Source organism: Pelophylax lessonae (genome assembly GCF_965119305.1).
Source record: "Pelophylax lessonae genome assembly, chromosome: 3".
NCBI classification, from domain to species: Eukaryota; Metazoa; Chordata; class Amphibia; order Anura; family Ranidae; genus Pelophylax; species Pelophylax lessonae.
The window spans coordinates 520997721-521009662 of NC_138770.1; positions in this window are offsets into that span (position 1 = coordinate 520997721).

Below are 11942 nucleotides of genomic sequence, written 5' to 3' on the forward strand. Positions count from 1 at the left end.
TCATGTAATAGGGGGGTCGTCTTATACGCCCAGTCGTCTTATACGCCGGAAAATATGGTATATGCTTCAAGTTTCAATTATCAAATGTTTCATCCTGTTTCTTTAAACTTTTGTGAACATTTAGTTCCCATAAATAGTTTAGAATTATTCTAGAGATCTCTATCTGCATTCATTTCTTTTGTGCCTGTGTCTAAAATTCATTCTGCTCCCTCAATATCCCCTTTTGTAGCCACCTTTTCAGATACACTGACAGCAGACAGCATGAAGTGATGAAGAGTGATGAACACATCTCCAGCAACTATTTCGATGATTGTTGATCTCCCTGCTCGTCACTGGATGGTACAGACTTTAGCTGTGCTTTGCTGATCAGTTACTTGATTACTGTTCAAGAAACAGTAACCAGACAGCTTTTTGGAAGACGGCAGACCTAAAATCTACACCAACCTTTCTCAACCATCTTACCCCAGAGGAACCCTTAAGATAATTCTCAAGGAACCCCTGCTAAGACCAGTCTATTGTGGGTCATTGGGAAAATGCCCCCTATATTGGTGATCAGTGGGGTGACTATTTGCCCTTACAGTGTTGGTCTGATTGCCCCTATGCAGTCATCCTGATTGGAACTATGCAGGCGCCATCAGATGGGAGGTCAATTTGCAGTGCCAGGACAAGGCCATCTAGCACCCAGGACAAAAGTGCCAAACTGTGCCCCTCAAAGATATAAGAGCATTATGTATCAGAAAAAGCCCCCCCCCCCAAAAAAATGCACTAATATGCATGTTAACCCCCTAAGCATATATTTCCTGTTCAAGCCAAAATTTCTCTTACAAGAACAAATCCTCCCCTAGCAAATCCTCCTTCCTATCACAAATCCTCGCCCCCCCCCCCCCAAATTTCTTCATGAGCACAAATCCTCCCCCCTGCACAAATTCTCCCTCCTCCAAATTTCTCATTCTAGCCCGACCCCCCCAAATTATCCTTTCTAGCACAATTCCTCCCTTCCCACTCCCAGCACATCCCCCCACTGCCAAAACCTCCATCCTAGCACTAATTCTGTTCTCCTTCCCCCCTACTAGAACAAATGTTTCTTGCTGTGTCCCAACCCCCCGCCCCCCCACCCGCCATGTCCCCAGTACATTTCTCCCTTCCCTTGAACACAGATTATAGTATGGCAGATGTCTGTGTGATGTCCTTTCTCCCAGGCTCCACTTCATCTTTACATGTCAATGTTGGGGAGGAGCCTAGTGCAAGCTGACTTTTAACACTTTTGCCAGGCAGCCGGTGGGGAGGGATGCTACAGCTGTAGGGGTATGAGATTGCGTCTTAGGGACACCACTGACTGTCAGATTGGGACTTACCCGCCCTCTACCCACATTCTTTGCTGGGAGGAGATAGGGGTGAGTAGGCAAACCCAGCATAGTCCAGATCTGACAGTCTTAATGTAGGAGTGGTGCAGTAGCAGGAGCTGGGGGGGGAGAGAGAGCACAGCCCACATCTTCTCCCAGCTCTCTTCTGCTGTCCAGATTCAGCTTGTCATTTCCTCCATTAAGCTGACAGGAGTATTGATGCTGCTGTCACTACTCCTGTCAATATGTAGTGGCAGGAAATCGCTTGTGGTCCCCCCCCCCCACCACACATGATACCAGCCCCTAGGGCAGCTGCCCCACTCCCCTCCTTCCCTTGTCCTTGCCCTGTCAACAGCTCAAGAACCCCTTGTAACCTCTTGAAGAACCCGAGAGTTCCACATAACCCTGGTTGGGAATGGCTAATCTACACCATCCAGTGGCAAGCTACACCATCCAGTGGCCAGCTTCCTCCCTGAAACATGCATGAGTGCCTGAGAATATGTTCTTTTGCTTGCAATCAATGGGAGACTGATGTATCACACTTTCTGCTGGCTATTAAAAGGTAAAAAAACAGCAGTTGCAGCTACAGGGATGGACTGAAGAGATTCACACACTTTTGAAGTAAGAAAAAATATTTTAGCAATACTAATACAGTGTATTGAGTAAGTGAAAAATGCTGTTTAATAATTATAATGAATGTGACTTTAGCACTCTTTTAATTAGGGTTGATTACCGTCGACTAAGGATTCTTAAGAGGTAAGTGTGAATACATTTTATTAAAAACAAAAAAAAATGACTTGTAAGGTTTCTTTAACCATTACATGCTGGTCAAAGGTCACACCTTTAATCCATATATGAATACAATAGTACATCCAATGAAACAATATATTCATTCTTTGTATTTACTCAGTAACAATAGTAGATCTTCGGCAAGTGTTTTTATACACAGAAACAGCTGCATTTGACAGCCACTCCAGCTGTGTAATACAAATAAACTACTGGCTGTCATTTTGACAGCCTGTAATTGCTGGTAACAGCAATGGGGATTGACAGCCCACAGAGGAGAACTGGACCACAGTGCGGGAAAGGAGGCTTCTGTGTGCGCTTCCCACATCGCACATGAATGCACTACAATTGCATAGATGCATGCAGATGCCAATTATTTGTTAATGGCACCCTAAATGTATCTTGCAAATGCAGCACATTTGCAGCCATCAAACCACATAGTACCACAGTATGATGTAGTCTGGTGCAGGGCAATCTAAAGAGGTAGGGATTGTACTACATTTTACGCAATGTGGTAGTTTGGCAGCCCACTGTAATAAAAAGGTTGCCAAAACAAGAATGTGTGGGACTGCACAGGAACACGTGCATTCCAGTGTGACTGGGCCCTCAGGGTTCTTGCACCACACAAGAAGAAGGTGCAGGCAACAAAGTGTATCAATTTATTAGGTTAGAAAATCAAATGAGAGGAATGCACAATGCGGGGGGTAACACAGGCACATCATGTATCCTGGCTGTCTGGCTCCTAAGGCATAGTGGAGGTCCAGTGGAAGCAGAAAGGAGAGCCCATGATGACGATGTCCTGGTGTCTTGCTAGAAGTGGAGAAGAAAAGAAGGAGAAGATCCCGTCTGTGGTTCCATGGGGTGGATGGAACAAGCCAGGGGCTGCTGCAGAAACAGCCTGTAACCACGCTGGAACGTGGTTACGTGGTTACAGCGTCAGGCTGGAGCCAGGGGAACGTCAGGGCTTTTCTGTGTTCCAGGACGTTAGGCAGCCCATTGAAATTAATGGGCTGTCAAAACCATAATGCACATTCCAGTGTAAACTAGCCCTCAAAATTATTTACAATACATAAGGGAATATAAAGGGAGTGTCAAGTCAACTATACTATTACATTTTATGTGTTACTTCACCTAAGGATTTTTGGAAACAACAGTACCTATGCATTATGTCCTGGGATAACAAGAGACACAGTTATCTACACAGAGCTTTTCAACCAAGAGGATTTTGTAGCACCTTTTTCTTACTGGAGTGGTACTGGGTGGTGCATAATTACTGAAACTAAGCATTGACTTGAATATGACAAGATGAGCGTGGTTTAGCTGTAGGAAAGAACTTTGAAGTTTAGCCTGCTTCATGATTGTGATGGTACTAGCCGTCACTATGGGTGACGGATCACCCTGTCCCTGGATTGTAAACCCCTTTGTGTCATTTTCTTATGAGTTTGGGACATTGCATTTTATTTTCCCTTTATTCATCCTCTGAACAACTGACTCATGGCATTGAGTTAATGTAATGTAATGTTACAACCCATCCCCCCCCCCTCCTGTTTCTGTGTCTAAGTGTGTGGATTCATGGCAGACAATGGTCTGAGTTGGAGACATCTCTCCACAGGGGGTGTGTATGAAGACTGCATGTTTCAAATGTACAAATGTTCAGTTCTCATTGGTTGGTCCCTGTTCCGTTCCCTTCCCCCCCTTCTGTGGAAAGGCTAAGGGGAGTTTCCCTAACTGTATGTAAAACTGTTGTCTTGGAATGTAATAAACAGTTTAAGCTCTGCATGGCTAACCCTCAACACCTGTGTGGATTGTCTCGTGATTGAGGGGTTACGGGCTGGATATGGCTTCTCTGCAGGCTGTGGGTGCGTTTGGAGGACAGGAGACACAGATCCGGCGGATGTGCCCACCTGGGGTACAAAGATCCGTTACATTGGTTGGCAGCGGTGGGATGTCTCCTGCAGTCCAGGACATCCAAACCACCACCAGGATTCAAGATCTGGGCAGCTGCCGAGGAGTGATACGGGGACCAGCCAGCATGAGAGCGGAGTTCGGGAGGAGGCTGCAAGGCATGCGGAAGCAACATCGGGGACCAGCGACAGAGCACACCAGGCTCGGCTGGGAGGATGTGATCCGCTGGCAACTCTGGCATGAGGCGCTAAGCCATGAGCGGCACCATCAGGGGAAGATCCTTCCCTCCTCCACAGAGATGTACCGGAAGCAGTACCGTGCGCGAGAGGTGTTCCTGAGGGAACGACCGCGAGATGAAGGGAAGACGGAGCTCGGAAGATTGGTCCAGGAGGAAATGAGGCTGGACGCCAGCTACAGAGCCCTCCGGTGGTTCGCGGCTCAACTGTGGCCAGGTACAGCAGATGGCAGCCCAACAGAAGGCGTTGGCTATGGCGGCGTGGGGCTGCTCCATCAAAAAATGTACGGAGACCCAGACTTTGGGAGCGATGAGGAGTGGCGGCTGGAACACATTCTGGATTTCTGAGATGAGGTGCTGGACCTCCCCGATGAGGTGTGTGACCTGGAGGAATTGGAGTTCCTGGTTGAGCAGGAATGGGAGCTCGAGATTGCCTACAAGCGGCTGTTTGACGGTGATTAGCAGCCTGGCATGGCTCCCGTTGCCTGGGACTGTCCGAGAGAAATAGCAGACAGTCACGAAGATGAGAAGCAAATGGGGCCAGGGGTGACCCTGCGTTTTCCCGTACTAACTGCAATGGAAGAAGCAGCGATGATACAGAGGGCACTGCGAGCGCTAGAATGCCGGAACGCACCGGAGGTCCACCAGGCAGCGAGACAAGCTAATAGCATGAAGGTCTCAGAAGGGGGAGTTGAGACAGGCGCTGGAAGGCTGGGAAATGGTGATCAGCAGCAAGTCCAGAGTATCTCATCTGGTGCCCCAGCAGAAGCATTGGCTACAGGGCAGAGTGCCCCTGGCATCTGCCCAGCATCAGAAAAAGAGTTGGATCCGGAGAGTCTGAGAGAGGATCTGCGTGAGCTGTTTTCCCAACAGCAGATACCCCCACCGGGAGTAGAGGAAGCAATTCTCCCTCCCCAACAATTGGACACTACCCCAGTGTTTATCCCCCCAGCAGAAGCGCTGGCTACGGGGCAGAGTGCCGCTGGCCTCTGCCCACCCTCAGAGGTAGATCCAGGGAGTCCGAGGGGTGACCTCAGTGAGCCGTTTCCCCAGCACTTGGACACTACCCCAGTGGTTATCCCCCCAGCAGAAGCGCTGGCTACGGGGCAGAGTGCCGCTGGCCTCTGCCCACCCTCAGAGGTAGATCCAGGGAGTCCGAGGGGTGACCTCAGTGAGCCATTTTACCAGCACTTGGACACTACCCCAGTGTTTATCGCCCCAGCAGAAGCGCTGGCTACAGGGCAGAGTGCCCCTGGCATCTGCCCAGCATCAGAAAAAGAGTTGGATCCGGAGAGTCTGAGAGAGGATCTGCGTGAGCTGTTTTCCCAACAGCAGATATCCCCACCGGGAGTAGAGGAAGCAATTCTCCCTCCCCAACAATTGGACACTACCCCAGTGTTTATCCCTCCGGCAGAAGCGCTGGCTACAGGACAGAGTGCTGATGGTCTCTGCCCAGCATCAGAACCAGAGATGAAGAATCCGGGAGACAGTCCCTGCAAGATACCTTCTCAGCGGCTCGTAACTACACCAGGAGAAAAGCAAGTACCTTTTTCTCCCCAAATGCATAGCCCTACCAGCCTACATTCCCTACCAGCGGAAGCGCTGGCATCAGGGCAGAGAATTATTCAGCTCCCCCCAATATCTGCAACCCTGCCCTGGATCAGAGGAGTGCAGACAGCTGTTCCCACTCTGCAGCGGCTGTTTTTATTCATGGGAGACCCTATGTGCGGTGTTGCTCCCCAGCGCCAGAGTCGTTCTTTTAGTTTTCCTGGTAGCCTGGGGTGGAAGTTTGTGACTAACACAGGTCCAGACCATTTGAGGGTCAGGAACCTCGTTAGTCTGTTTTTAAAAGGGGAGAAATGTGACAGAACCCACTGTCACTGTGTGTTTTGGAGGGGACTGTGCGCAAGCCTCCTACCGACAGACTATGGGCCAGAAGTTTGGCGCTGCAGCCTTTTGACTTTACCATCCACTACTGCCCTGGGAAGCAAAACGGCAACGCCGACGAATTATCCAGGCAAACAGACATTGACTTTTTGGGATTTGTTACCCGACTAATTCAGGCACAGATCAGTTGGAGGTCTAGTACCTGGATTAGTCTACCTTTGGGGGGAAGAGATTTGACGGTACTAGCCGTCACTATGGGTGACGGATCACCCTGTCCCTGGATTGTAAACCCCTTTGTGTCATTTTCTTATGAGTTTGGGACATTGCATTTTATTTTCCCTTTATTCATCCTCTGAACAACTGACTCATGGCATTGAGTTAATGTAATGTAATGTTACAACCCATCCCCCCCCCCTCCTGTTTCTGTGTCTAAGTGTGTGGATTCATGGCAGACAATGGTCTGAGTTGGAGACATCTCTCCACAGGGGGTGTGTATTAAGACTGCATGTTTCAAATGTACAAATGTTCAGTTCTCATTGGTTGGTCCCTGTTCCGTTCCCTTCCCCCCCTTCTGTGGAAAGGCTAAGGGGAGTTTCCCTAACTGTATGTAAAACTGTTGTCTTGGAATGTAATAAACAGTTTAAGCTCTGCATGGCTAACCCTCAACACCTGTGTGGATTGTCTCGTGATTGAGGGGTTACGGGCTGGATATGGCTTCTCTGCAGGCTGTGGGTGCGTTTGGAGGACAGGAGACACAGATCCGGCGGATGTGCCCACCTGGGGTACAAAGATCCGTTACAATGATTATTTGTGGTCTCCTGGTGGGTCCCCAGTGAGGTTACAGGGGACATTGGTGCACAATGCCACCCTGTTCTAAAAAAGCTTTTATGAGAGAGCACAATATAGTAAAATATTTATTAATATAATAAAGTATAATATAGTATCTGGAAACTTGACTATAGCTACAGCCAGACAGTTGACTGTGATAGTGTGAGCTACTTTGGCCATCAAGTCAGGTTGGGTGACCATTTCTGCCCTAAACTGCATGCCTTGTGTGCTGTGTGCAGTCTCACTGGGGTAGATTTACTAAAACTGGTGCACTCAGAATCTGGTGCAGCTGTACATGGTAGCCAATCAGCTCCTAACTTCAGCTTGTTCAACTAATGCCTCGTACACACGCAACGATTATCGGCTGACCGGTCGTCCGACTTTTGTCCAGAGTGGTGTTTTGTTGGTTGGAATGTGCCTAGACTGCACACGAATTTTCTCGGCCAACAAAAATCTGCTTCTGAAGTGATGTCATGTGCTGGTTTACTTTCCATGTGTTTTTTCTTCTCTGAGCATGCCCAGTCTTGCTCATCAGATTTTTGTCTGCCGAAATCTGTACTGACTGACGGAAAATCGGCCGTTGTGTTGACGGCCAACAAAAATTTTATAGCCTGCACACCAGATTTTTTTCGGCCAAAAAGAGTCGGTTGTCGGAAGCATCATACTAACAAGCCGAAAATCGTCCGATCGGACGCTGGCCGAAAATTCCCGGCCAATAATCGATGCGTGTGTATGAGGTATAAGCTTTGGCAAAAAAAACTGGAAGCTGGTTGAATTCTATGCAGAGTCGCACCAGATTTTTCACCCTCTAGTTTTTCATAAATAACCCCCACTGTGTTTTCTCTGTGTGGTTTGAGACTGCGTGTTCCCTGTGTGAGATCACTTTGTAGGGTTGATTTACTAAAGACAATTTGACTGTTCACAAGTGAAGTTACATTGTTCAAGGGAATCTTCCCCAGAAGTTTCCCTTCACTTTCTACCACTTTCTATCCCATAGTCAAAACAGGAAGAGACAGCCAATCTCTTCAAAGCGAGGGAATCCATGGTTCCCAGAGTTGGTGTTCCCATTGGAAAAATTCCCCTCTATTTCTGTTCTGATGACAACCCAAAATTTGTGATTTTCTCTCCTTTTCACTCCCACTCATTTTCTCTCTTTCTTTCACTTTCAATGATAATAGTAAACAGGACAAATAGAGAGGGTGAATCTCCCTAACAAGGGCACAGACAGCAAAGTCAAGCTGGCAGGTGTTCTAATCCCTCTTCACTCCATCCAAAACTAAAAAAAAAAAAAAAACGTTTTGCCTTTAGTTATACTTTAAGGATAAGGAGAATTGATGATTCAAGTGAAAGAGCCTTTTCTGCAGATCTTTCTACTACAGCATTTTTTTCACTTGTCTTAGCATTATACATTGTAACTTGCACTGGTATTTGCAGAATGACCACTTCTATGGAAAGTAGCAAATTGCATAATTTTTTCATCAGCTTCTTTCCTGATTGTGGGGTAACAGATGCCCCGGTTCCTCTGTAACTGGGCATTTTTTTACAAAATTTTCTACGTGCAAATAATATTTTGGGAATTGTCAGCATTATGATAAAAGAACAGGCGTTTGCATTGGTGTTTTTCCAAACTAACAGTTGAACTCTTGAGTCCATTTGGCGACACTGCATATTGTTCAGTAATAAGGCTGAGGTCACAATGACCTAGGACAGTTGTTTAATATAACTCCAATGAGGGAGGAAGGGAGGTTAACAGGGGTAACTTGTGAAATACGTCCATCTGGAAGCACCTAACATGAGTACTGCTAACCTGTGCGGTCATTAATTGTTATTACTCAGGACGGATTTTTGTCTTGCATTATTTTAGCGATCTTTCATTCATGCTTATATAATTCAGCCTTTCATTTTTCCATATTTTTTAAAGAGTCAGCAAATTATGAAGTCAATACTGAGCATGCAATTTAAAATCTCTACCACAGTTACACACTAGGAGGACAGATTTGTTAAAGTGCACCTGCTACTTTGCCGATTTAGGGCAAACCTATAGCCCACCTTCTCTTCTACCGATACTTACCTTCCTTCTGCTTTGTGCAGTGAGGCGCTGCTACTATACTAAGAGCATGTACAAATACCAAACAAATGCAATAAAGAACAAGATCAGCACTAATCACAGTTATAACTGTAAGTTCCACCCAATGTGAAGTGAAGCAATATATGGGTCAAGGTGAAACAATCAAAAACTCGCAATAAAATATATGAAAAGATGACCAGTGCTGATGACCAAACGTGCTATTATGACAGTATGTGCTAATATCAATAGTGCACTGTAAAAAATAAAGCAGAGTATGAAATTAGTGTCAAATAGGGATGAGCTTCGAGTTCGTGTCGAAGGTAAGTTTGACTCGAACATCGTTCGTTCAATCGTTCGTCGAATGATGAACAAATGTGCTTCTTCGTGGGAAATTCGAGTTTCCCATAACGCACTGCATGCACGCCGCGCGTGCAGTGCATTATGTGATTGGCCAAAGCATGCACCCTGACCTCATGCTTTGGCCAATCAAATGATCTCTGCCACGATTAAACTGGCAGGCTGCCTTTATCCAGTCATGGCTCAGGGGCCAAGTACACGCCCCACACTACATAAAGGCTGCTTGCACAGCCGTAGCGTGTAGTGTCATTGTGTGGGCGATGAGACAGGGACGCAATTGAGGCAGGGAAAGAGTAGTTTTTTTGGAGTTTGTAAAACAGTGCAGAGACATTGCTAGCAGTGTAGGGAGGGCCAGGTTCCTGTGTGAGGTAGGGAGAGATTTCTTTCTTTACATCAGATACCGGTCAGAGTATTGTTCATCGGTCAGTTTCTGGAACATTCTATAATAATCACAGACCTATTTGATTATAGATCACTTCCGATATCAGTCACAGTATTCATTAGTCAGTGGTGGAACATTCTATAATATTCACAGACCTATTTGATTATAGATCACTTCAGATATCAGTCACAGTATTCATCGGTCAGTGGTGAAACATTCTATAATATTCACAGACCTATTTGATTATAGATCACGTCAGATATCAGTCACAGTATTCATTGGTCAGTTGTGGAACATTCTATAATATTCACAGACCTATTTGATTATAGATCACTTCAGATATCATTCGGAGTATTCATTGTTCAGTTGTGGAACATTCTATAATATTCACAGATCTATTTGATTATAGATCACTTCAGATAGTAGCCAGAGTATTCATTGGTCAGTTGTGGAACATTCTATAAGCATCACAGATCATCCATCTATAGGATTATAGATTACATCAGATATCAGAGAGTATTATAATTCGGTCACTTGCGTACATCTATAACCACCACAGCTCATCAATAGGGCTATCAATTACATCATATCAGGTCATTGAGTATCTATTGGTCAGTTGTGTATACCCTATATTGATCTGTATCAACATAATTTCCGAAAGGCCGACAAGGAGAGGCCCACGCTCACATGCCACGAAAAGAGGGCAAGCAGCCTCTGTGTCCATTGTGAAAAGTGGTGGTCACAGTCGACATAGTGCATCCTTTGCAGGCAGGGCACGCCCATCCTTTATGCTGCCCGTGCTATTCAGCCACAACATGTGGAAGAGTTGGTGGAGTGGATCAATAAGCCGTCCTCATCCTCCTCTTCCTCTGACACCCACGCTCACAGTAGTTAACCTTCCACCCCAGCTGCCAAAGTGGCCATTCCACAGGCTCCTTCTCCACAGCACAGCTACTCCTTCAGTCGCCCCACCATCATGCACGGAGGAGTCACCTGAACTATTCGATCATAGTGTCAGTGACGTGCTCCTGGAGGATGCGCAGAAATTTGATAGCTGTGATGTTGGTTCCCAGGTTGATGAAGGGAATAATGTGAGCCTAGAGAGAGGGGGTGACAATGACGGACAAGAAACCAGCAGTCATGTTGCCACAGCTGAGCATATTGCCAAGTTTTCTCCAGTGATGTGAAGGGAGGGGATGATGAGGTCACTGACTGTACTTAGGTGCCTGACAGGATAGAGGAGGAGGAGGATATCATTCCTGCAGGGCCACGGAGGAGGGGGAGGATGAGGAGGATGCACAACTCCAACAAGGCAGGATGTGCTCCAGAGGCCGCCATAGCAGTAGCCAACCTATTGCGTCACAGCACAGAGCTCTACAGGTGCAGAGTGCTGCAAAATCCCAGCGGACTCCAAAAATTTCATTAGTGTGGGCTTTTTTCAGCATCTGTGCAGTAGACCGCAGCGTTGCTGTTGGCAACATCTGTCTAAAGTGGATCAAGCATGGCCAGAACACCAGCCGCTTGGGCACCACATGCTTGACAAGGCATATGACGACCTGAAATGCAGTCCGTTGGCAACAGCACCTGAAAGAGGCACCAGATCAAAACAAGCACACATTACCTTGCTCCTCATCTGCGATCTCTAACCCTACTATACCTCATGCCTTCTAAAATACCAGCATTGAGAGGGATGATGGTATAGCAATGAGTGGCACAGAGACTTGCACCCAATCTGCTAGCAGTACACCACCGCTTGATTTGAGCAGCAGGCAAATTTTACTACCCAGTAATTGAACCGTAGAAATACTGTCCCAGTCATCCACATGCTCAGCATCTTAATGCTAGCTTGGCCAAATTGCTAGCATTACAGTTGTTGCCTTTTCATCTGGTAGACTCGGCTCCCTTTCGCAAATTTGTGGAATGTGCTGCACCACAGTGGCAGGTCCCAAAAAGGCATTTCTTTTCGCGTAAGGCCATTCCCGCTCTCTACTGTCATGTGGAAGGTAGTGTTTTGGCCTCATTGGACAAAGCGGTCAGCAGGAAGGTGCCCATTACTGCTGATTCTTGATCCAGCAGGCATGGACAGGAACGTTACATTTCTTTCACGGTGCACTGGGTAACTCTGCTGGCAGCTGGGAAGGATGCAGGACA